At 42.2% G+C, this 25317-nt stretch overlaps 1 protein-coding gene and 1 long non-coding RNA gene across 4 annotated transcripts in view; one reads left to right on the top strand and one right to left on the bottom strand.

Moving 5' to 3' along the window:
* The window catches only part of Il33 (interleukin 33), a 37324-nt gene that overhangs the window by 320 nt on the left and 11687 nt on the right, over positions 1-25317 (top strand). Inside the window, exon 1 of one of the 3 annotated variants that reach the window (XM_076562099.1) lies at positions 15965-15989. The exons of 1 other annotated variant lie outside the window; for it this stretch is intronic. The gene's annotated coding sequence lies outside the window, so the exon portion shown is untranslated. Of the gene's footprint in view, positions 1-15964; positions 15990-21518; positions 21670-25317 lie in introns of those variants that run through there. One more of the 3 variants, XM_006975818.4, reaches the window with a different exon arrangement.
* LOC121823377 (uncharacterized) lies at positions 16230-24347 on the bottom strand. The gene is made up of 3 exons (XR_006064797.2): positions 24217-24347; positions 21846-21965; positions 16230-16489 (listed from the first exon to the last, which is right to left on the bottom strand). It is a non-coding gene; the product is annotated as an uncharacterized LOC121823377 (long non-coding RNA).

Raw genomic sequence — 25317 nt, forward strand, 5'->3', positions numbered from 1 at the left:
GAGTAGACAATGTTAGCATTTAAATCCCTTCCTACCATGAAACCTTACCAAGCAGGATGATAACTCGACTTTCTACTTTTATGCTTAGCGATTGCATGCAAGTGACTCTCAGTAAAAGGAAGATCACAGAAAAAAACAGAATAGAGCATTTGTGGGGGAAGATAAAATAAGGTGCTGATTACCTACATGGACACATTTTTAAAACGTATCTATATTTTGATACTATTCACCTGAGAGACTCTCTTCTGAAGGCTGCTTGTCCTTCATGACAATCCTTCCTCCTTATACTTTTCTCTACTTTACCTCTCTGTAAATCAGTGGTCCTCAACCTTCCGAGTAATGTTGCCACCCTCTAAGACAGTCGGGATGACCCCCAACCATAAAATTATTTCGTTGCTACTTCATAAATATAATTTTGCTACTGCTATGAAATCTGATATGCAGTATGTCTGATATACCTCTGTGATAGGGTCGGTTGAACCCCTAAAGGGGTTGTGACCCACAGCTTGAAAAACCGTTCTAGATGTATGTTTGCCCTTCAGATTGTTTTAGTAAAGAATACAGCATGAAGTGCCCATGCTGGAGTCACACAGGAGCCAGAGACTGCACGTGCCTGCCTGCCTCTCATCATCCTTGACTGATACTGTGGTCCAGCGCTGGGCACAGCACCCTGGACAACTGCTTTTCATGTTTGTCTTTCAAATACCTGAGGCTTCCCTTCTGGTTCCCTCCCAGATGATGCACAGTGCTATGTTCCAAGCATCTCAGAATCCTCTGATTTTTCAGACTCTGCCCCCCCCTCCCCCCGCGCGCCCCGAACCTTGTCACACAGTGAGAGAGTTCCCTTAAACAGTTAAGCATGCCTCGCAGATTGCTCTATGGTTCTCCAGCTTGAGTTTCACATTTTCCCCATTTTTCTCTGAGAGGTTCTGCGATCTCTCATGCAAAGGTGAGTAGTAGCTTCTGACTTCCTCAGCCACCTAAATGCTATTTCTTTGGATCCCTGTTAACTTGCAGTATATACTTCACATTTACAGAGAAAAAACGATTCCATGATAAACTGTAACTTTCATGTACAGGTTGAGATAGGGTTGAAAATGATTTTTTGTTTTTAAAGTAAGAAGTGGGGACTTCTCTTTGGGTCTGCCAAGGCTTACAGGAAAAGAGCTTTGTGAGCAGCTTGTAAGAGAACTGGAGTATCAGTTGTCAAAAGTTACTTTCCATCCACAAATCAAGTCATCAAAAGAAAACGCTATAAAGGGGGCAGTGCTTTGAGGAGATAAATATGTGACTGGGAATATTACTGCTGAGGAAGTTTAATAATATGGCGTTTGTTTGGTTTTTAACAACCTGAGTGTGACTTTGCCAAACATCAATGCATCTTTTATGCAACAGTTGACATTTTTTTGCAATCACTGTGAGTCTAAGGGTAGGGGGAGAATTTCCCCTTTGTGCATCAGTTTGCAGAAGAGACAGTTAGACAGTGCAGGATCAAATGTGACCTCCTTCAGCGGGAGGAAGGAATCACAGTTCCACGGAACAATGCAAAACGAGGGTTGGTTCAGACTTCAGGAAATTGTGGTAGAGCCTCTTGTCTCATCCATTCCTTACCGCTTCTCTGGTGTGGGTGTGCAAAGGGAACTTCTTTTTTGTTCGTTTTGTAGTGCTGTGACTCAAACCCAAGGCTTTGGACATATTGGTAAATACCGTACCACTGAACTCTCTTTCCAGCCTCCTGCAGGCACTTGTTGTTTTTCCGTTGGCACAGAGCCTGTGTTATAACCTGCTGCTGTTTTAGCCAGCAGATGTGGCTCCACAGTTACTGGCTTGCTTCTCTGGCACAACTGGGCCACTCAGGCCTGGCAGAAGTTCTGTTCCCACAGGCACTGGCTGTGTCACTGCTGCCAAATACAGCTTTTAATTAAATCTCTATCGTTAATAAGACTCGGGAGTCAGAAGCTGGGGTGAAAACCTGCTAGCTCAGAGAGGCTGAGTAGCAACTAGCTGACCTTCTCTCTTTGCTGGTGTCCCTAAAAGAGAGCATTCTTCTGCTCGACCAAAACAAAAGAATCCATGCTTACCTAAGTCCCTCCCTACTACTTTTTGTGCATCTCTTTATCATCTTATAGACACCCTATGACACTCTATGATTACTTTCTGTCAACTAGTTGCTAACTTGGCCTGCAGACCTAAGGTTGATTTTATTTAATTAACATAAACACAAACTGGAGGTTCACAGTGTGATTGAATATCCCACAAAAGGCACGTCTAAGGTAACAACTCTTACAGGGCAGGCAGATCTCAAGATGAGAGGAGACCAAAGGGTGTGGGAAGCTTGGGGTACTTTCTCCTTGCTGCAGACTCCCGGAACATACTGTTTTTGCCATTGGTAGGTTATACCCCTGAGGGGTTTTTTCTTTTTGTTTAGGGGAAGCATGATTTAGGGTAATGGGGGGAAAAGGCCACAGTTTTCGGTGGCAGCTTCAAGTCCATCATCTAGCTATCATTTATTAGCTATGTGAATTTGGATCTTACTCAACATTCCTGAACCTGATTTTGGCCCCTCTGGTGTGAAATGTGAAACAAAACAAAACCATCAAATCAACATCACTAAAACCCTACTCAAGAGAAGTTCTGTGACTGGCTCCACAAGTTGGAGGTGATCATCAAAGATTATGATTCCCTCTACTGAACGTGAGATTACCTTGAGTTACCCTGTTCTTGCAGTATCTCTGTGACATAAGTGTTACCATAGTGATTTGTGAAACCAAGAAAGTGAGATTTGGAAAGACTGTACCTACCCCAAACAGCAAAGCTGGTAAATTTCAGATCAGGGATTAAAATCCAAGGCTAAGTTTCATTAAGAAAACAACAACAACAACAAAAAAAGTAAGCATGCTTCTAAACCAACTTCATTAATGTCCCTAAGCCTCTCTGGGGAGGAACACCTTTGATTTAAAATTCCCATAATTTTTAAATATAAAATATTAGTGAAAAAACATTAGAGTCTTCCACCTATTTGGGCAAAGCTGTACCCACTGTTACCTGAGGGAGAGGTTCCCATCACCTCTTCTCTATTTCTTATGCTATTCCTGTTGCTATGAATAAGGTGGATCCGCCCACAAATTTGGCTGGGTGTTTTACTGTTTACCTCTAATTTCTCTCCACTTTCAACACTCGTAAATCAAATGATCACAAAAAAAAATTCCTTAGCAGTTTGAGTTCATCTGAGAATGCACTAAAAAAAATATAATCGGAAGACTGTTTTGCTCATTAATTCCCATGGAATCCTAATAGGGACTGGACATTTTTGTGAGGAGTTTAACGGAACTTGGTAGTTGTGTAAGGCTGCTCTGCTCAGTCTCAACCAGTTTTAGCTTGTTGACTTGTTAATGACAGATATTTAAGAAATGATATTTAAGCAAGTTATTTTTTTTTGTTCATATGTGTGTGTGGGGGGGTCAGAAGACAACTCTGTAGGGTCTTTTCTTTCCTTCCACCTTTATGTGGGTTCTGGGGATTGAACTCAGGTCCTTGGACTTGCAGAGTAAACGCTTTAACCAGCGGAGCTCTCTTAACAGCCCCACCCCACCCTTTTACCTTCTTAAAGAAAGTTTTGGGTTTTTTTGAGACACAGTCTCATACTGTACCCCAGGCTAGTTTGGAACCCCCCAGACTGGCCTTGAACTCATGGCAATCCTCCAGCCTCAGGCTCTCAAGTGCTAGTATTACAAGTATGAGCCACCATGCATGTTTTGTTTCATTTTTGTTTTTCATAAAGGATGGTAAGCTTTTCATCACTTGTTCTCACAACCAAACAGAACTTCTTCAACCTTGAATTTATTAGTTCCAGATTTTTCCTCCCTGGGGTTGTATTTTCTGTTATCTTTTATGCATACATTGTATATGACCTGTCCATGTTCACACCAATCATATTCAAAACTACTTTGTAGCCTGGTGTGGTGGAGCATGCATGTAATCAAAGCACTGGAGAGGCAGAGGCAAGCAGATCTCTGTAAGTTCTTCCCAGGTCTACATAGCAAATTCCAGGCCAGCCAGGCATCCATAATGAGAGCCTGTCTCAAAACAAAAGCAAAACCACATTTCATCAGATCTCTATATAACATCTTCATATTGTCAAATTATTACTAGTGGTGCTAAGCTTTCATGAACACTAATTCTTTCAAATATTGTTTGAAAGTTTCAGCCAGAGAAACTGGTACCAATATTCTGACTTAGTGACAGTCTTTAGCTTAGCTTCCTGCTTTGACTTCCATAACAAAACGTCCCTATTACTGGAATGGATATATAGATTCTTTTTTTATTATTAAAAAAGGCACATATTTTTTTCTCCACTAATCTAAGAGTATGTATTGTGAAAACATCCTAATTTTCATTATGTAGTAGACATTTAATATAATAAATCCGGCGCCCTTAACTCAATGAATTCAAACAACTTAACTGTTTGAAGAGTGCCATGCCTAGAATGTGACAGTCAGGCTGAGCATCTGACTGTTATCCTCTTCATTATATCAAGTGGAAGGCTTTCTCCTCAGTGCCAGACCCATGAGAGCAGACTCAGATACAGATGCATTAAGGCCATTAGTATTCTGATAAAACAGGGGACATCTCTGTGTTAGCTTTGAGAAGAGATGTACTTAAAAGTCTTTTCCCCTAGTCGTTTTCACGCCAAACCCAGTAACTAGGTCAGGAAGACCAAGCCTGCTAAGGGTCCCATTTAAAGCCATGGAGGCAGGGATCTGCAGAGAGCTGCTGCAGCCTGTGAAGTCTGTCACACCATGCTGGTGCCCCTTCAGATCTCTAAGTGGTATTTCTGTTAACGTGTAATGCATCATCACTAGACTGTGGGATGAAGTAGCCAAGGTGTGGACTGATGCTTCGTTCACTGGCTCCCTCATTATCTGTGCATGGAAAACCCCTAGACTCTCAGCTTTCACATGTCTGATCATTAGCTAATATTCGGTACACGATGCTGTTCATTAGTCTCACCTCTGAGAAGACCCATGTTCAACAGTCTTTTTTGCTTAATGTTTTCACTTCAGCCCAGCTTTTAGTAACCAAGACAGAGCCCACTGGGAATCCTAGGTGAAAACAATGAAAACAGAGGGCTAGGCGGCAGCTGGAGATGCCCAAGAAGGGGAACAAGCAGAAGTGAGAGCCAGTCTTACACAATTAAGTCTATGAAGCCTGGCAGCTGAATGCCGGTGCTGGGAGGGACTCTTTTTTTGGCTTTTGACTGTGCCAGCTGGCGTGGGAAGGTGTGGCGGTGAATGCATTGTGAAACACATGGAGCTGAGCAGAACCTCTAACGGCCTCCTCTACAACGTGAGTGTTCCTGTTGCCCTCCAATGAGGACATCACAGACACAAGAGAAAATCCATAAAAGCTACACTAGAAGTGATGATAGCCTTTGTACCAGGGAGACTTTTCCTGTACCTATTGATACATTTAAATTAACTTTAGAATAAAGGTGATATGAAATCATATTTTAATCAGAAAACATCTTGGCGTTTTGTCTTTTGAATGCCACTGTGAAGTTGAAGTTTCATGATTGTTTTGGCTAAGTCATTTTAGTTAGCTCTTCTTTTGAGTCAAATTGCCATAATTGACAAGTTGTTCTGCTTAATTTTTCAAGTGCTGATGTTGGGCTTTATTTATAATTTTTATTTTATTTTATTCTTGTTTTTTTTAATTTTATAATTAATTTAATTTTACATGTCAGCCACGGATTCCCCTCTTCTCCCTCCTCTCCCCACTCCCATCCTCCCCCCATTTCCACTTCCTCCAAGGCAAAGACTCCCCTGGGGATTCAGCTCAGCCTGGTAGATTCAGTTGAGGCAGGTCCAGTTCCCTCCTCCCTTCACCTAGGCTGAGCAAAGGCCCAGCATAGGCCCTAGGTTCCAAAAAGCCAGCCCATGCACTAAGAACAGGTCCCGTATTCTTGGTTTTTCAAGACAGGGTTTCCTTGGGTATCCTTGGCTGTCCTGGAACTCGCTCTGTAGACCAGACTGCCTCACACTCACAGAGATCCACCTGACTCTGCCTCCCAAGTGCTGTGATTAAAGGTGTGTGCCACTACCACCCAGCTGTTGGGCTTTTTTTTTTTTTTCTAAGATGTGTTTCATTTTATTTTATGGTCTGAGTGGTTGTCTGCCTGTGTGTATGTATACTGCATGTATGACTTGTACCGGTGGAGGCCTGAAGAGGGACATCGTATCCCTTGGAACTGGAGTCAAAGATAGTTATGACATGCCATGTAGCTACTGGGAATCAAAACCAGGTCCTCTTCGAGAGCAACCAGTGCTCTTAACCACTGAGCCACATCTCTTGCCCTTAATGTTGGTTGTATTTACAATTTTTCTTTTAACTAGGGAGTTATATTAGCTCCTGAGGAAAATGGATGTCTGTTCAACAGCTCAGTGTATGAAGCAAATGTTTAACTGAAGCTTTTATATTAGGAAACATTTCATACATTAAAAACCAATACATATGTAAATGTAAATTCTGAAGAAAAAAATCGAGTAAAATGTATTTGCTACTCAGCATCAAAAAGAATGCAGCTGGGACCAGTCAGATGACTCAGTGGGTCAAGGTTCCTGCCACACACGCCTGACAACCGAGTTCAACCCCTGGAAGTCACATACAAAGTTGGATGTAGTGGTTCCAATCTGTAATCCTAGCAGTTCTAGGGATAGATGGGAAGTGGATACAGAAGAGTGTTTGCTTATGCGACACAGAGGTAGACACAGGAAGACCCTGCCTCAGAAGCAAGGTGGGAAGAGAAAACTGGCTCCCAAGAGTGGTCCTCTGACCTTTACAAGCACACTGTGGCACACACACACACACACACACACACACACACACACACACAATTTAAAAATAGTAACACAACATTTTTTAACAACAACAACAAAATGTTTCTAATACTTTAAAACGTCCTCCCATTCGATGATCTGGAAAGATCCTCTTTCTCCCCTGAGGAAGTGCATTTCATGTTCATCACTCCCTATTTACCCTCATGGCTGTGTGAAATTTGATTTTCAAAGTCTATTTTAGGGTGAGGGCTATGAAGGCTAGACTGGGCCTTGGGTTCATGATTCTCCTGTTTGAGCCTTCTCAAGTGCTGCGACTACAGGGACCATCATCTCCAGCTCAAAGTCTTGAAAAGTCATTCTGTCATTATCTGTTCATCTGTAACTACAACATGCTTGATTTATACACATATGATACCTATAATCATTTTTATATAAACACACACACACACACACACTTTTTTTTGGTGACTATGCTGACATGGTATTTTACTATCCCATGAGAACAAAGAGATACAACCCACCACACAGGAGTATAACTTCCGCAGACATTCCAGGTGAAGTTCCTCTTCCATTTCATTGGTCAGGTCTGGGTCACATGTCTATGCTTATGTGGACACTAGGATCTTATGTCGTCGTCGTGGTGGCGGTGGTGGCATTCTTTGTTGCTGTTCTGTTGTTGTTTCTTTTGAGTTAGGGTCTTGCTTTGTAGCCCAGGATGGCCTGGAGCTCACTATGTAGCCCATGCTCACGTCAAACCCATGACACTCTTCTTGCCTTAGACTCTCAAGAGCAGGGGGGGTTAAAGGAATGATCCATCATATCTGGCTGAGACCCACTGTTGACTAAGAAATGAGATTGCCATGAACAATGTATATTTGAAAAGAGATTTTTTTCCTCAAAAACAAAATTTATCTCTGTAACTCTCAAAATCAACTAATTTGTCTGAGAAATTCTAATGATTGCATGCACATGTGTGTGTGTGTGTGTGTGTGTGTGTGTGTGTGTGTGTGTGTGTGTACATGCACACGGAGGCCAGGGGTATCCAGCGCTATCACTTTCTCTGCCTGATGCCCTGACATGAGGTCTCTCACTGAACCTAGAGTGATGCTGGAGCCACAAGTCCCAGGGACCCTCCTGCCTTGTCCCCCAAGGTACTGGAGTTACAGGCACACAGATGGCCTCCCCTGGCCTTTTACGTGGCTGCTGGGGATTCAAACTCAGGTCCTCATGTGTTTGCACAATAGGAGTTCTCACCCACTGAGCCATCTCTAGCCTTGCCTTTTGTTTTTGTTTTGTTTTGTTTTCTTTCTAGTTTTTTGAGACAGGGTTTCTCTGCATAGCTTTGGAGTCTTTACCGGGAACTTACTCTGTAGCCCAGGCTGGCCTCGAACTCACAGAGATCCTCCTGCCTCTGCCTTCTGAGTGCTGGGATTAAAGGCGTGTGCCACCACCACCCAGTGCTTTTTGTTTTTTAAAGACTTCATGTCTACACCTAAGAAGGGCAGCTGAAGCCTTTGAAAGCTGCTCCAAGGACTCTGCCATAACCTCGTAGACATCTCAGCTATCCCCTTTAATATGATCACCTTTCAGTTCTTTAAGGACAGAAAACTTAGTGTTTAATCAAGCGTATCAGAAGCTCATCTTCGGTCTAACAGAAGAGAGGATTTTTATCTTTCCTGTCAACTATTTCCTAACATTGGTTCAGATAGTTTATTTAAATTTAAAATTTATTTTTAAGTTACTTAATCCTTGTTAACTAAATAACAATTCTTAAGAATTACTTTAATTTTTCTTATCAATTCTGACCAAGAACACCGTGAGTGTAGAATCCATGTATTTTAGAATCCACTGATGATCTCGCTCCCTTAACAACAAAGAAGCTGGCATTTTATTGATTTTTAACAAATATACAGAATATGGCACAAAATTAAACAAATTGTATGTTTAATGAACTGTCATGAACTACACAAACCTCTGTAATTATGTAAACAATGAGAAGACTACTGGACCCCAGAAGTCTCCGCATTCACCCCTCTAATATTCCATCTCAAAGGCAACCATTATCATGTTTCCCAATGCCATCCATGGTCCTCTGTGCATGATCATGCTTCCGTCAATGACAGACCACAACAGTGGTCCCATAAGATTATAGTGCTGATATGGCTCATGAGCCATCTCAGTTCGAGTAACTACACCATGTAATCCCGTCACACAATGATGTATTTCTCAGAATGTGTCCCCATCATTAAGCAATGCATGACTGTAATTCATGTGCAGTTTTGAACAATACATTAGGGTGTGTCCTGCGTTTCCCTCAACATCTGTGCTTCTAAGATGCAGTTTTGTTGGTTGTTCAGGTTTTAACTTCACATAACTGATTAGAATTCCCCAAAATAAATGCAGCATAGCACATCTGTTAGAAGGCAGATGGACAACGTGTGTGTTCTTCCCTACTTAGAGATGGATGCCCAGGACTGCTCAGAACATTCCCTGTGTACCTTCTGGTGAACACTTTTGTGTCTCAGTATTGAGTGCATACCTTCCAGTGGAACTTCTGGACCAAAGATGTGCGTTTGTTGAGGCTTAGAGGGAAATGCCACGTTGTTTTCCATAGTGGAAGAAGCAAATTAGCACTTCTACTAATCATACATAAAAATTCCAGATCTTCCCCAAATTTGTCAATGCTTGTGGGTTTTTTTTTCTATCTTTCTCATTTTAATTATTCTGATACCTCGCCGGGAAACATGCTCTGCCAGTCTGAAGAAATATTGTTTGCTTGTTTTTTTTCCCCCACCCCAGACTTGCACTAAAAACACTTTAGGGGAAAATAAATGAAAATCTCCCCTATAATTGGAGTCTGGGGACAGAGCAATCTTCTGCCATGCCCTAGTTGCAAAGCAATGTTAATAAGTGAAGAAAACATTAGTAAAAGAAGCAAGCTCTCACATAGTACTTGTGTTTTGGAGGAAAAAACAGTTGATCAAGAGCACTTTTAAAAATGTTCTCCTGTTGGGTGTGCCGGCACAGGGCCTTGGGAGGTGGAAACCAGAGGGCTGAAAGACACCCTGGGCCATACAGTGAGATCATGTCATAACCCCTTGTTCCAATGTTCTGCTGTAGTAGAATTTTTTTATTTTTTAAGAAGAGGGTTACAGGGCTCCAGGATTTCCATGACAGGGGCAGCAACAGGATGTCCAGGAAGAGTCCCAGTGACGGCCCAGTATCGATGGTACAACAGAGCCCAGGGTCCTGGAACCAGACCAACCATTCTTTGTGATGAATACCTGCATGTAAAAATGTACAGATAAAGGGGTTTACTGTGTGACTCACTGGGTCACACTGCAGCTTCCATAACGAGATTTTCCCTTTCTCTCTGCCCCCTTTTTTCTTCTCTTAAATTTTATTTTGTTTTATTCTGGGTGGGGATAGGTGGGATCCGGAGGCATGATGTGAAAGACACAAAGAATAAATAAAGAGAAAACAAAAAAAAAAGGAGGTTATCTAATCCCACAGTTTAAAAAAAAAACACAAGAACAATGAATTTTTTTTTTTGTTTGCTTGTTTGTTTTTGTTTTATAGAGACAGGGTTTCTCTGTGTTGCTTTGCGCCTTTTCTGGAACTCACTCTGTAGATCAGGCTGGCCTCAAACTCACAGAGATCCGCCTGCCTCTGCCTCCCGAGTGCTGGGATTAAAGGCGTGCGCCACCACTTCCTGGCAAGAACAATGAATTTTTAGACTTTTGAAGGTATTATACATTAGGAAAATTTAGTTAGGATATTGTTGAGTCATTACAAATCAATCATAATCTGTCCCACTAATTTTCTCAATTAACAATACTGTTGAAGTGGTTTATAATTTAGTTAATAAATGATTTGCCTTGTTCACTTTATCACATGCGACACTGAAAGCACCTCAAGCTATGGGTTGGCTCTGGAGGGAGTCTATCCAGGTAGCTAGCTTTCTCCCTCACATTCCACCGAGGACAATTCTTACCTCTTGATGGGCATCAGAAGCCTGGGGATAACAAGTTCAGGCACTGGGGGAGAGAGATGCTGAGTATTTACGAACATGGGCTGCACTTACAAAGGACCTGGCTTGGGTTCTCAGCACCCGTATGACAGATCACAACTGTCTATAACTCCAGTCCCAGGGGATCTGATCCCCTCTTCTGGCTTCCACAGGCACTGCATGCATGTGATGCACGTCAATCTCAGGCACTGTACACATGTGGTGCACATAAAACTGACATAAAATGATAAATCTTTTCTTAAAAGTTCAGGCAAAGCAAATTTTTGAAACTTTCTTTTAATTAATTAGCAAGCACTTTACTAAACAGCACTTGACTTCCCTTCTTGAAAATACACACATTTATATATGAATATACACACATATTTGTTTTATTTTGAAACAGTGTCTCTCTGTGTGACCCCGACTGGCCTAGAACTCACTATGCAGCTCATGCTGGCCTTGAATTTGTGGTAATCCTCTTGCCTAAACATCCTGAGTGCTGGGGTCACAGATGTGAACTAACCTGCCTGGCTTGAAAACACAGATATTCATTTGATATATATGAAAACTTTTTAAATGGAGTTGGTACATTTCCACCAGGGCAATTTTGCTATTGTATCTACTGCTTTGAGTATCCTTCTTTGGGTCTTAACCATTAAAGTATAGAATCTTCTTTCCTCATTTCTATAAACACATGCCTCACCCTTTCACAACTCCTCTTGTTGGTTCTTATTGTTTTCTAAGGTTGCCTTTCAATGACATCTAGGGGTGCATAGGGTCTGTTCTAGAAGCGTCTTGGAGCATCCTGTGTACCAAATGCAGTTAAGGATACTTTTACTGGCTCTGAGCATAGTCCTGTAGTGTCCAGAGAAAAACAAACTTCTTTTTAGTGTTTTGTGTAACTGAGAAATGCCACAGACTCCAACAAGCCTGCTCCTTTACGGGAGAACCAATTTAAAGAGACAGTGAACTTTACTTGAGGCTGGGCTCCCAAATCCAACGTGTTAGAGTCTGGAAAATCTCATGCTTCCCTTAAAAATTAAACAGCAAACAAGCTGACGGAAGTCAGGGCCCTGCCATAAAAGTTATTCTAGCTAGGATCTGGAATCATGCATGCTGCAGAAACCATCTAAGGCTTTGGAATTTCGGTACTATTTCCAGGCTTACATTAGTGAGCAACTTTTCATCCTCAGTTAAGCAATCTCTTTGGACTGTATTGCTACCAACCACAAATGTTTTCAAACCTGGTGGGATATCTCTGTGGTAAATTAGCTGAGAACTAGAAGTAAATTGTCATGAGTGCGTATGATCCTTTCTCTTTGTGAATAAGCAGTGTGAACATTTCGAAGTCACTGTTCCGTATTCTTGTAAACTGTCTTCCTTTGTGGGCCTAAGGTATAGACATTTTAGACATCAAGCCACACCAGTTAGAACTGGTGAGCTGAAGTGAAACAAATTGGATTTCCCCCACCTCAGTGAGTTGACTGATTCGAAAGCCATGCCCTTGCCCTGTCTATTAATTTCTCAACAAAGCCTTTGTGTACACTGAGATTTCTGTCTGTCCTTCCTGTCTATCCTCGGCTGCCTTCCACGCAACGTTGTGCCAAACTTTCTGTGCCTGAGCTCTAAACACGTGTCTATAATCTTCCTCTTCCATCTACATACCTTCTTGCACACAAGGAGGAAACAAGTCCAGGCTACATTCTCTTCCACCATGAACAGGGTGAAGGGCAGAGCAGTCTTCCTGGAGACTAGCAATGCGGTCAGTGATTAAATCCCATACACGAAACAGGAATAGCACCAAAAACAAAACAAAAACCCTCCCTGATAGATTGAACTGTAATTTTCCTCACATTTTGTTTTTTTCTTTGCTGTTGTTTAACATGATAAAGCAATAACAGGAGGATGGGAGCAAAACATTCACAACAATTGCCCTTTGAGTTGAGTGGAACGACCGGGTTCTGGTCCCGGGTCCAGCAGACTCCAGCTCACTGTCACATGCCTCACCAGAAAAACAAGGTGTTTGGGGCCATGCCTGCAGTCTCAGTGGTGTTTAGTAGATGGCAGAGCACTTCTGCAAACATCTGGTGTTAACCTTAACGTTCTGGGGCTAATGTAAGACATAAATCATCCACCTAGAAGCTTACGGTAAACTCTGTTTTTGTTCATACGAATATTTTCTTTGTCTTCCAGAACTAACATTATAATCTCCTTTTTAAATGTTCATCAGTTTCACAAGTAATAAATCAAGCTATGAGCCAGACAGCAGTGGCACACACCTTTAATCCCAGCACTCAGGAGGCAGAGGCACATAAATCTCTGTGAGTTCGAGGCCAGCCTGGGCTACAGAGCCAGTTCCAGGCCAGCCAGGGCTATGCAGACAAACTCTATGTCTTGAAAAAAGATAAAACAACAACAACAAATCAATATATGGAGTCCTTCTCCCCCTCCTCTCCTGCTCAAGAGCCTTTGGAATCTTTGGATCTGTGAATTGTTATCTTTAAGAAGCTCTGAAAAGTTCTCATCTATTCTATCTTCAATATTGCGTCTTTGGACGCACAGTCAACTGTCTCATCTACCTTCCAAATTTCCTACCCTCTTTTTCACATTTCCCATCTGTTTGTGTCTCTGGACATATCTGAACCAACACTTTTACATCTTTCCTGGGTAATGGACTTGCTTCACCTGTGTCGAATCTGCTGCTTCGCTGACGTGGTGTTAGTTTTAGTGCTATGTTTTTATTCAAGGTTCCAAATTCCTATTTTCTATTTCTTTGAGAATACTTGAGCAACAGATTAAAACCAGTTATTTTTACATTACTTTCCAGATTGTTCCAACGAATGAAGTCTTTGCTCTCAGCTCCTTTTCTCCGCGGGTTCTCACCCTCATAAGAACTCTTACTCATTTTGTGGATGTGGACTGTAAACTATTCATTTGCTCTGAAACACCCATGGAATAGCTGCTTTTTAGTCTGGCTAATGTCTTTAAACTCTGTGTTTGCTGTTCCCATTTGTTTTAGGACACTGTTTTATTAAAACTGCTTTACATTTAATTTTCTAGGTCAGTAGTTAGGAAGCGCAGGGTCAGTATGAAGACCGAATATACACTCGTGTGGGGCCTGACTTGTAAGGAGAAGACAAATTCTCAAAGGGATGTGGTTGAGACAGGCTTCCTAGCTGTTCTCTTAGTGTTCTGCCTTTATCTATTTCAATCCTTCCTCTGCTCCGAGTGCAGCCTCTTGAGAGGCCTTGTTCTAGGCACCAACTTCCCGTGAGAAGTGCCGGCTTAGGCATGTCCTGGGCCTTTGCTCCCAACCTTGGCCCTTTGTGTAACTTTCTAGCTTTTCTCTGGGACATGAAGGACAGTTTTAGAAAAGAACTGAGCTTGCCTGCTTGCCATTGATCTGGACACCACAGCCCAGACCAGCCTCAAATTCTAGGTCCTCTGGCTCCATCTCCCAGAGTTCTGGGATTACTATTGTGCACCACCACATGCAGCCTTTGATTTTCTTTCTTTTTTATGTTTTTGTGGGTTTTTGTTGTTTGTTTGTTTGTTTGTTTTCCAGACAGGGTTTCTCTGTGTAGCTTTGAGCCTTTCCTAGAACTCGCTTTGTAGACCAGGCTGGCCTCGAACTCAGAGATCCACCTGCCTCTGCCTCCTGAGTGCTGGGATTAAAGGTGTGCACCACCACTTCCCGGCTTGATTTTCTTTCTTTTAAAGACTTGTTTGTTTTTATGTGTATGAATGTTTTGTTTGCATGTATGTATATGTACTACATACACGCCTGGTGCCCCTGGAGACCAGAGGAGTGTTGGGTCCCCAGGAACTAGAGTTACTGAAGGTTGTGTGCCAATGTGTGGGAACTGGGAACTGACCCAGATCCTCTCCAAAGGCAGTATGTGCTCTTAACCACCGAGCCATCTCTCCAGGCCTATTCTTTTTAATCTTTTAGTTTCAGCATTCTTGTCAGGAAGGTTTCCATGGTAACTATTCACCATTGTGCTGGAAACAATTTTGTGTCTAATTGCATTTATATTGACCAAACACAAATTCAAACTTAGAAACCATGCTTTTATCAATAAATCAATGATTTTGCTTCTTTGTTTATCTACTAGAGTTTTACGAAATGTTACTTTTTTCAGAAAAGGAGTCTCTGTCTTGAAATGTTTTGAGAGTTCCCTCTTCTAACTATAGCATATAGATTTCTCTTTACTATACTGTTAAATCTGTTCTCTATGGAGACCAGATCCCATGATCCTCTGAATCTTGAGTGTGACCTTCACTCATGGGGTCAAATAATACAGATGACATTGATCTAATGTCACATCTCCAGCTTCTAGTTTTTGTTTTCTTAGCAGCAAAACCCTTTGCTGCCTAGAAAAGCATAAGCTCAGAATGGAAGAGGAAGTTTGCTGGGATGTGAGGGTGGTGAGGGAGATCTGGAATGCAGCAGGATTGAGTCACTCCACCCATTTCCTTAAAGTGTTTGCTTGGGCTTTTAGCCTTTGTACCTTGGGTCAATTACTTACATATCTGTGCTTCATTTTCTTCATCTGTATAAGACAGAGTATAGTACCACTCTGTTGAGACTGCTCTGATGACCAAGTTAACTATGTAAAACACTTAGCAAAGTACTTGTCACACAATATTTGTTCAAGTGTTAATTATATATATTATATATTTAACCATGTAAAACACACTTGTCACACGGTCCTTATTCAAGTGTTAATTATATTTATATTGTGTAGATTTTAAAATGTGTTCCTGGTTGGGTATTGAAAAAGAGAAAATGAATGAAACAAACAAACAAAGCTATATTCATTGGATATTTCATATTTATTTTGAATTTTTATAAGTCATTTATGTATTTATTTGTTGTTTCATTTAAAACCTATTCTAAATGTAGAAGAAAAACTGGCTCTACCCTTGAGAGTTAAACTAAAGCCAAAGGTCTATTTGTCGCACATACTTTTCGTGCCATTACACACAGCTTTCTTCTGGCACCGCCAGCTTTCTGAAGACATAAAAACAAAATGAAGCAAACACCACTTCAGACTTGCCTGCCTCATCCTGTGTGCAGGAGCTCATAGTGGATGGAAGAGGACCAGGACAGCATCCTTAGGATGAGCAAGGGGCAGGTGCAGGTACGAAAGGGGATTCTGGGAGACCGGAAGCAATGCACATGTTGTGAAATGCACTCATCTCACTTTGAAGATGGGAAATCTAATAGAGACACTGAAAGACCCAAGAAGGGGAAGCAGCACATTGCGGGAGAGAGAGAGATTCAAAATCACTACAGAATTAACGCACCCACCAGATAGGGAACATCCAAAATACATAAAGTATCAGGTGGGGTATTGGTGAAATTATTAAGGCCACTTCACGTAGTTAAAAGGGAGGTTTATTTAGTGGCGTAACTTACAAATGAAGGGATAGGTAGGTTGCAGGGTCTGGGGAAGATGGTGTTCTCTGGAGAACTCTGCTCTGTCTACCTCCAGTGTCCAGGGTCCAGGAACCAAGCAAGGTGGTGCATCCGGATCTTGGGTCTTCAGGGTCCTCTCTTGGCCCCGCCTTGTAGCCGTGACAGTTACTGAAGCCTCAGTGGGGGTTGGAACTTCCAGATCAAAGCTGGAATGGCTGCCCACTACAGTGGGGTTTGAGAGGAAGGTGAGAAATAAAGGAACATTCTGAACTGAATACTTTGAATGGTCTATCTAAGATCGCAGAGCATGGGCAAGCCAGTCAGCAGGTCAGCTACTTTAAATACTTTAGGAAGAATTGCTACCCAAGAACAGTCTGAGTTCCATTAGGCTAAGATATGTAAATCATTACTCCATAGGTCAAAAATAGCGGAAATGCCAGTTTGTACATCTCTACCCAGAGTTCCATCTGCCCTGCTCTGTAGACCTTTGGAGTTTGAGTGGTGTCCTATATATCTTCAGGGGTGATACCTGCCTTAAGTAGTTCATGCTGATTTTGCACGCACTGATCCAAACTACAGAATTTGTACTAAGTACTTGCAATGGATAGTTCACTGGAAAATGATGATGACGCCAGCACAGCCCTGGCTCCCAATGAGTTAGCAGTCCAAGGAAAGGGGCAGAGAAACAGATCTGGAAGTGATAAGCAAGTAAGAGATAAAGCAATAAAGTTGTCTTAGTTGTGGGCTGTTAGGGAGATAAACACTTGAATTATGTTTCAAGGGTCAAATTGAAATGTCGTCAGGTGTCACTGGCAAGAACAGGTGGGTAAAGGTGTGCAGGTGTGAGAGCAGGTAGGCACCAAAGAAGACAATTCTGTCCTTTGAGAAGTAGAGGGTATGGAAGAAAGTGATACAGACTGATGGAGCACGTCCTGGCAGGTATGAAAATCAGTGGAGAACACTATATCCAGAGAAGAAGCAGAAAAACACAGCAGAGAGATGGGGCTGGAGAGACGGCTTTGTGGTTACAAGCACTTGTTGCTCTTCTAGAAGACCCAAGTTCAGTTTCCAGGATCTATGTAAGGCTGCTCACAACTGCCTGTAACTCCAGGTCTAGGAGAACTGATGCCCTCTTCTGGCTTCCTTGGGTACCGGCACACAGATGGTGTGTGTGTGTGTGTGTGTGTGTGTGTGTGTGTGTGTGTGTGTACACAAATAAAGATAATTTTAAAAAATACTGAGTGCCTCTCACTTTAAAGGCTTTAAAGAAATCTTCCCAGTAGTAACACCATCCCTGTCTTCTCTGAGTGACCTGTCTTGACTCACTGATTTGTCAGGTTTCTCCACGGAACATTTCCTTTCCTTTGGAGAGGGAAATTTCAGAGCAGTGGGAGGAAGGAAGGAGAAAGCAATCCAGCTCAATGAGGAGGCTGCTTTCACTTCAGCCTCCCCTTCCTATACATCCTGTATTCTGACTTCCACTAGAAAGAAGTGAAATCACTATACCCAGGAGAGCAGAGGGTTCGTGTGAGAGGCCACCCTGCATCATTACTGTCCTGAGATGGTGTCATACTTAGTTAGGAAACAGCTGTGATCTCAGTTTCTTTTCCTTTCTAACAGCTAGGACCATGCAATGGTTTCAATTTGACACAACCTAGAACCATTCTAGAAAAGAGCCTAAATAAGAGATTGTGTGCAGTGGACCAGCCTGGATGGATGTCTGTGGGGGATTGTCGTAGTTGGGTTAATGGATGTGAAATTGTCCACTGTGGGTGGGACAATTCCCTAGCAAGGGATCCTGAACAGTACAGGAATGGAGAAACTGAGCTGAGTACAAGCAAGCAAACATATAAGCACTCATTTTTCTTCTCTTGGCTGTGGATGTGATATGAATAGCTGTTGGAAGTTCTTGCCTTGACTGCCCCACAACGATGGATTATATAACCTGGGATTGTGAGTAAAAACCATCATTTCCCCAAGTCGCTTATTGTGGGACTATTTTATCACAGCAACACAGACAAGACTAGGGCGGCCGTTTGGGGGACACTGTCTTTTCCTATGGAGTAGCAACAGGCCTTTGAGATCCCACCACAGACTCATGCATGGTCTCCCCATGACAGAGCACAAAGCATGGCAAAGTGGTAAACTGGAACGTGAGGCCCTGGACTTCAGCATCACCCCATTTCTGTCAATGCTCTCCATATCCTCCAGAAGAGACCTTGATATCAGATCTGGTTTCTGATCTACATTATCAATGTAGCCTTTGCCAGACGCCTCACCTATAAAAGAGAGATAATCATATCTAAATAACTAGTGGAAAAGCCTCCAGCTCTCATATGCTGGCCTAACACTGGCTGCTGTTACCATCACTCTCCTCACTCAAGAATCTGACCCATGGGCTAGAGATGGCTCAGCAGTTAAGAGTGCATACTGTTCTCGAAGAGCACCTGGGGGTGGCTCCCAGCACCCATATCTGGCAGCAGCTCACAACCACCTATAAATCTGGTTCCAGGGGATCTGACACCCTCTTCTAGCTTCTGTGGACACAGACACAGGTACAGAGAGAGAGAGAAAGAGAGAGAGAGAGAGAGAGAGAGAGAGAGAGAGAGAGAGAGAGAGAGAGAGAGAGAGAGAGAATAAATTCACACAGGCACATACACATTAATAAAAAAAAAAAAACTAAGTAATTTTTAACTCTTACCCTTCAGATATTTCTAGTGTGGCACCATTGTTTTTTGTTTGTTTGTTTTAAAGGAAAGGCCAGGACGCAAAGCTCAGTTGGTAGAGTGCTTGCTTAGCATGCACAGAGTCCTGGGTTTAAACCCCAGCATCCTGTAACTGGACATGGTGGCAGACTGCACTTCCGGCACCTGAGAGATAGAGTCAGGAGGATTGGAAGTCCAAGGCTGGGTCACTAAGATGGTACAATGGGGAAGGGTGCTTGCTGCTAAGCCTGGTCACCTGAGTTCGATACTTGAGGTCCACATAGTGAAGGGAGAACAGTGGCTCCCACAAGTTGTCCTCTGACTATGCCATGGCATATGAATACATTAATAAATGTAATTTTATAAAGTCCCCCTACACAGTAACTTTGATACCAGTCTTGGATACATGAATCTTTGTCTAGAAGAGGAGGAAGGGAGAAAGGAAGAAAGGAAGGAAGGGAGGGAGGGAGGGAGGGACGAAAGGAGGAAGGAAGAAAGGAAAGAAGGAAGGGAGGGAGGGAGGGAGGAAGGAAAAGAAATGAAAAGAAAAGAAAAAGAAAATGACATCCATATTACTTAAAATTTTTCTTTGGCTTCTTCTATATTTTAAATTGAGGCCAAGCTACTTCCTTTGGTGCCTTGAGCTCTACCAAACCTGCCTCCTTCCCTCTCCCATCTCTAAGTCCATCAAACATGGTAGCCACTGTGTTTCGGCCAGGCTCCCCCTGTCCTTCAAGCCTATCGTGCCTGTCTTGAATCGAGTGCCTAGTCCTGGAGTGCTCTTTGCCTGGAAGGCACTTCTGCCCCTCCCTTCCACACGCTCTTTGCACCTTTCGGATGGACCTTAGACGCCGTGTTGTGACCGAACTTCCTCTGCTTTTGCTTCCTGACGTCAGTGTTCTGGAACGTATCTGTGTGAATATTACTCAGTAGCTACCTCCCCAATGGGGACTAAACTTCAGAGGGCAAAACTCTGATTTAGTTCACTACTGCAGCCCTGGCACCTAGCCTCGCAACCAAGTACTTGATTTATTATAGTTACTGTCATGAGGCAGCCCTCTGTAAACAGACCCAAGCCTATCACTGCTATGACCTCAGGACCCCGGGGAAGTTAGGCTTTCCTTGCAACGATTTCCAAAGCATTTAATTACTTTCTTGAGTGTCAAAGTTGAATTTCAACTTTTCAGTGTTATCCAGATTTACCAAGTTAAGTATGCACGTTTAATGAAAATTTTCTTAAAAACCTTGCATTTTAACAATATTGCCTATAACAATAGGCAATCTATCCAAGTCAAGTTTTCAAAGTAAGATTCTCACTAAGAAAAGAAAGGTCAGCACTCAGATTAACATTCTGACAATATGTCAACGTCTTTGATCAGCAAAGGGCATCAGCAGACACCTAAGAGAACATAGGCGTTTCAGGAAAGGATTTGCTGGTTGACCAGATGTAGATAATACAACAAAGGGAAAAGAAAATTTCACATTGTGTCCCATGGGCTCATGCTGACAGTCCTTAGCCTAAAATGTGAGAATGCAATATTTGTTAAATGTAACTTTCTAAAAGCCAAGGAGGCCACACTACACATTTGCACTTTATAACGGATTACAGTTTGCCCTTTTTGGGTTTGTTTTAAGACTCGGAGCTATGGAGTTCCTCATACTGACACCCAAGGCTTCTGTGAAGTGTGTGGATAGCCTGCATTCAGCTTCATGCATTTTGTATTGTCCTACTACATGACCCTGGCTTTTTTTTTTTTTCACTATTTTTTGTCCCGATCATTTTTATTGGCCATTAAACTGGTCTTTCCTCTCTTTTCCTTTCGGATTTTACATATTAAGAAAATTATGCTCACAAAACACACTGAATGTTTTGCAATGGGAATAACTGCAAATAAAAATGTAAGTAAACAAATGCCAGACCCCTTGAGCCAGCAAATTCTACTTTTATGAAATGTATGTTACCAATGAACCTCAAAGTTTTTTAAGAATCATGCAATGCCCTCCTCCCCCTTCAGCTGGAACACTAATGTTAGGCAGGCAGAAAAGCCGGAAAACAGCCAATGTATTGTGAATCAAGAAGGGATTGGTGAGAGATCGATGTATGTGATTGAAAGCAGGAAACACCCAGGGTACAGTGTTAATTTCAGAGAGCAAAAAGGTGGTTCACAAAATATTTGCAGTATGATTCTATTTTCTAATTGAAAGTAGATGCATGTGTAACATTTCCACATTGAGGAAAAAAATTGATAGCATTGATACTTTTTGTAAAATTTTTTTCCTAGGGACACACATATCATTTTTACAATCAGAAAAAAAAATTTCCTAGAAAAAGAAAACCCAACTTTCTACAGAAGAGACAACCTGTTCCCTTGTATATATTCCAGAAAAGGCACCACTGGGCATCTGTTTTAAAAATTATGTTTTTGTTTTTTTTTAAATTAGTACTTAAGAAGAACTCTGAACGTACTGCTGTATTGGGATTTGTCTGTAGGAAAAAGCTACACACCCACACATTCTAATCCATTCAGATTAGCTCTATTTGCATAGCTTCATTCCTCAGTTACTGTCACCTACGTTGCTTAATCTGAGCTTCCATATAAATAGAACTGGAGTGTGACTGTACTGCCTATCAGCAAGTGCTGACTGCAGGAACGCACGCACGTTATCCAGGAGCAGCTATTCCCTGCCACGACTGAGGTGAGTGCCTCATCAGTCTACATCAGAGAGTATTTGCTCTCTGCTGTGGAGGGGAGAAAACAGTACTGTTTATAGGCTCTCAAATAATTCCGATATATAAAAGATAAACGGCTTGTTATTGAATAGAGTGGTTTGTTTTTCAGAATGGGATGTGAGAATAGCTCTGGATTACAAACCTCGGATTTTGTAATTCTAATAATGACGCTGACTTTCCAGTTTGATGACTTCTTATCTTGTTCAACCATGCAAGCGAGTGGTCCTTCAGGGCAGAGTGCTTCCACATGCGTTTGCTCAAGCTAGTCCACGGGAGTGATGAAGGAAAGAGAGGGTTATGATAATCACTGAAAGTAGAGAAAAGCAAAGCCAAACACAACGCTTCAGGGAGGGGCTATGGCGTCTTTACTGTGCTAACATGAATTCGAACTCTCCAAGAAAATAGGCTACAGACCGCAACAAACAAATTTATTTACGAGGCAATTTTTATGACTAGAAAAACGTTGTTTCTAGGACACACATACTCTTGGGGGAAAGAGCAGACAAAACCCATCACTGTTTTTGAAGCAGCTCAGAAGGGCAACGTGCATTCTGTTCACACCGACTCAATTCCTGCCGGTACATGCTACTATTTAAACTATGTTCTGTCCAACTGAAAAGCTAACCTTATGTTTACCTAACCCTTTATCCCATGCATAAGGGTTAAAAATTAACTATTCTGTAAAAGTTACAGCTCTGCTTTAAAGGAAATTGTTTATTCTAAGCTAGCAATGGTGACTGATTATAATTCAGTAGCATGGATTCAGGTTACCCTAAATGATGCATTCCTGAGCAAAAGCAGTTACATGAAGGTTTGCAGGCAAGGGACCAAGAAAGTCATAAATCAATATATGCAGCAACTGCATTAGTCATAAGCAACATAGTCAGCAGATAGACATAGAAAAACAAGGAAATCTTTCTTTGTAGGTTTTGTATGTTATCTTACCGCTCCTTAGCTTTGTGGTAACACGAACATCACAGTCTGAGGGCATCAACTCAGATTCCATTATTAAAAGTAAGTGGAGCCCGAGACGGTCCAAGAAAATCCTGGCTCTTGATCTTACATCCCTCCATAATCACAATATTTGGCTCACCCAAGGAGAAAAGTCTGGAATACTTCACACAGATACAACTTCTTCAGAGAACTCTGCCTTATGCTGACATCTTCAGAAATTTATTATTACTATTTCAAAGAAGCTGGGCATTGGCTTTGAGTATAAAAAGAGCAGAATGTTTAAAACAAAATTCCAAGTTCTGACTCACATGGACCCCTCCCCACGGTTATTACCTAATGCAGGTAAATGGCTTTACATTTACTTCAGGGCGGTAACTTTTATAGAGTAGCTAATTTTTAATCCGTCTGAACAGAGAAAGGAGATAGGATGCTAATGGAGAAAGAGAATAGATAACATTTTGACTTTCATTGTGTGTGTGTGTGTGTGTGTGTGTGTGTGCGCGCGTGCGTAAGACAAGATATAGATTTCTGCTTTCCTTCTACATGTGGATATCCAGTTTTCCCAGTAAAAATGTTTAAGGCTACAGTTTTTCCAATATATGTTTTTGATGCCTCTGTCCAGAATCAGATGGTTCTATTTGCCTGAATAATAATGTAATCATATTTTTAATTTTTAAAACTTTTTTAAAAAGAGAAAAGACAACGTGTTAAGATTGAAACGATGTGAGAAAGATAACAAGAGATTTAAAACTCAAATACAAAAGAAGCAGATAAAATTAGAAGAGGAGTAAAAATTAAAATTTAAAATAATAAACAATAGTTTTAAATGAAAGGACAATAAAAAGGGGGACAGCGCTTTTCCAGGGCTGTGTGGGGAGGGCAGTGGGTTTGAATTTGCCCCCGCTAAGCAGGCTGGCGTTAGGTGAGGCGAGTGGAGGGCATCTCATCTGCATCCCGGCTGTGTCCACTCTAGACTCTAATAAAAGTCTAGAGGCTTTCTTCCTTTGCGTTTATGGGGCCTTTGCACCCCACGCTGATCTCTACATCCTATAGGCTGGGCAGGTTCCCATTCATTCCGGAGAGCCTCAGTCTGAAACCCACGAGCTGGCAAAGTTCACCCAGTTTTCTTGAGCGTGAAGAGCAAACCGAGCGCGGACTGCTGTCTGAATGGGCGGGCAATCAGCCTGACTTGGTTTATCAGAAACCTGCCACTGGAGGCTTGGAGGCCTCAGTCTCCACCGACAACCTCAAGCTACAGGTCATAGTCCTCGCCACAAGGGGGCAGGACTTCTGATCGCCGTGCCTTCCACAGCCCAGGCTCCGGGTTACCGAAAGTTCTCAGTGGACCCGTCATCCCGTCTCCTTACAGGGTTTTCTCCTGGACAGACACGATGGCAGAGTGTTCCCACTGGTCACCTGCCTGTATTTTCTGATCTCCAGAGTTGCTCAGTCTCAAACAATAGACCCCTTTGAAGGTAGCTCCTGATCACAACGCTCTAGGATACGGGGAGTGAGGAGATGGCTCCTTAGTGCTAAGGCAGCAGCAAGAGGGGACTCACCTCAGACCAAACTCCTGCCCTGGAATTAACGCTTGTGAGATCTGTCAATTACGGGTTTCTCCCGTGGCCACCACCGCGCCTCTGTTCTCATGATGGCCACCCAAACCCCGACTGGCCACGTGATTGCTGCTGCCCTTTCTCCTGACCCCTCCCAGCCCCTCTACCCCTCCTCCACCCATGCTGGGAGCCAGGGCTGGAGTTTTGGAGGGCTTCCTACTTCTCGGCGTTATCTTATTCTTTGTCCATGCATATTAGATAAACCCTCCGCCACTTGAGTCCCAGTGATTTTCCACTCTGTCTCCTTGGAATATAGTTTCTCCTTTGTTACCCTGATCTTCTAACTTGTGAGTGAGCAGAGAAAATCAGTAATCTTACTCTTTCTTTATTATTGAGAAACTATGCTTATTCTGATCACCATCATTACTCTTTTTTTTCTTTTCTTTCTTTTTTGTTTGTTTGTTTGTTTGTTTGTTTTTCAAGACAGGGTTTCTCTGTGTAGCTTTGCTACGGAACTCACTTGGTAGCCCAGGCTGGCCTCGAACTCACCTGGCTCTGACTCCCAAGTGCTGGGATTAAAGGCGTGCGCCACCACCGCCCGGCTTTCATTACTCTTTCAAATATTCAGCTGGTGCCAAATCTGACAGGCAGAAACTCCAAGGAGGCTCCCATAGGGTTTGAGACAACCTGGCCCAATATCTGGAGTCATGGTTCCTTTAAGTGGAGAAAATGTTGGAAAATATGATGCATGCACACACTGCTGGGCATTCATTTAATACTGACTCAAATTTAACATTACACGGGTTTTGTCTTGGCTTCTGAGTTACATATTTCTATTTCTTTCCCCTACAGTGAAAACCATGCAACATCTGTATGGTTACTTTTTTTTTTTTTTTAATAACTATGTACTACAACTAAACTGTCCTAAGGTTTCAATACAAACATTGCCACAAACAATAAGTCTACTCAGCTTGAGATTTTTCTGTGCTTTTTTTTTCTTCTTATTCTATGGCTAGATTCTAGCACATAGTGCACAGTCAGAATACTATGCTCAAATTCAGTTATTTACTTTTTCTGTATGGCTATCAAGTTCATGTTGAGTTA

The sequence above is a fragment of the Peromyscus maniculatus genome, chromosome 1 (genome assembly GCF_049852395.1).
Source record: "Peromyscus maniculatus bairdii isolate BWxNUB_F1_BW_parent chromosome 1, HU_Pman_BW_mat_3.1, whole genome shotgun sequence".
In the NCBI taxonomy this organism is placed as follows: Eukaryota; Metazoa; Chordata; class Mammalia; order Rodentia; family Cricetidae; genus Peromyscus; species Peromyscus maniculatus.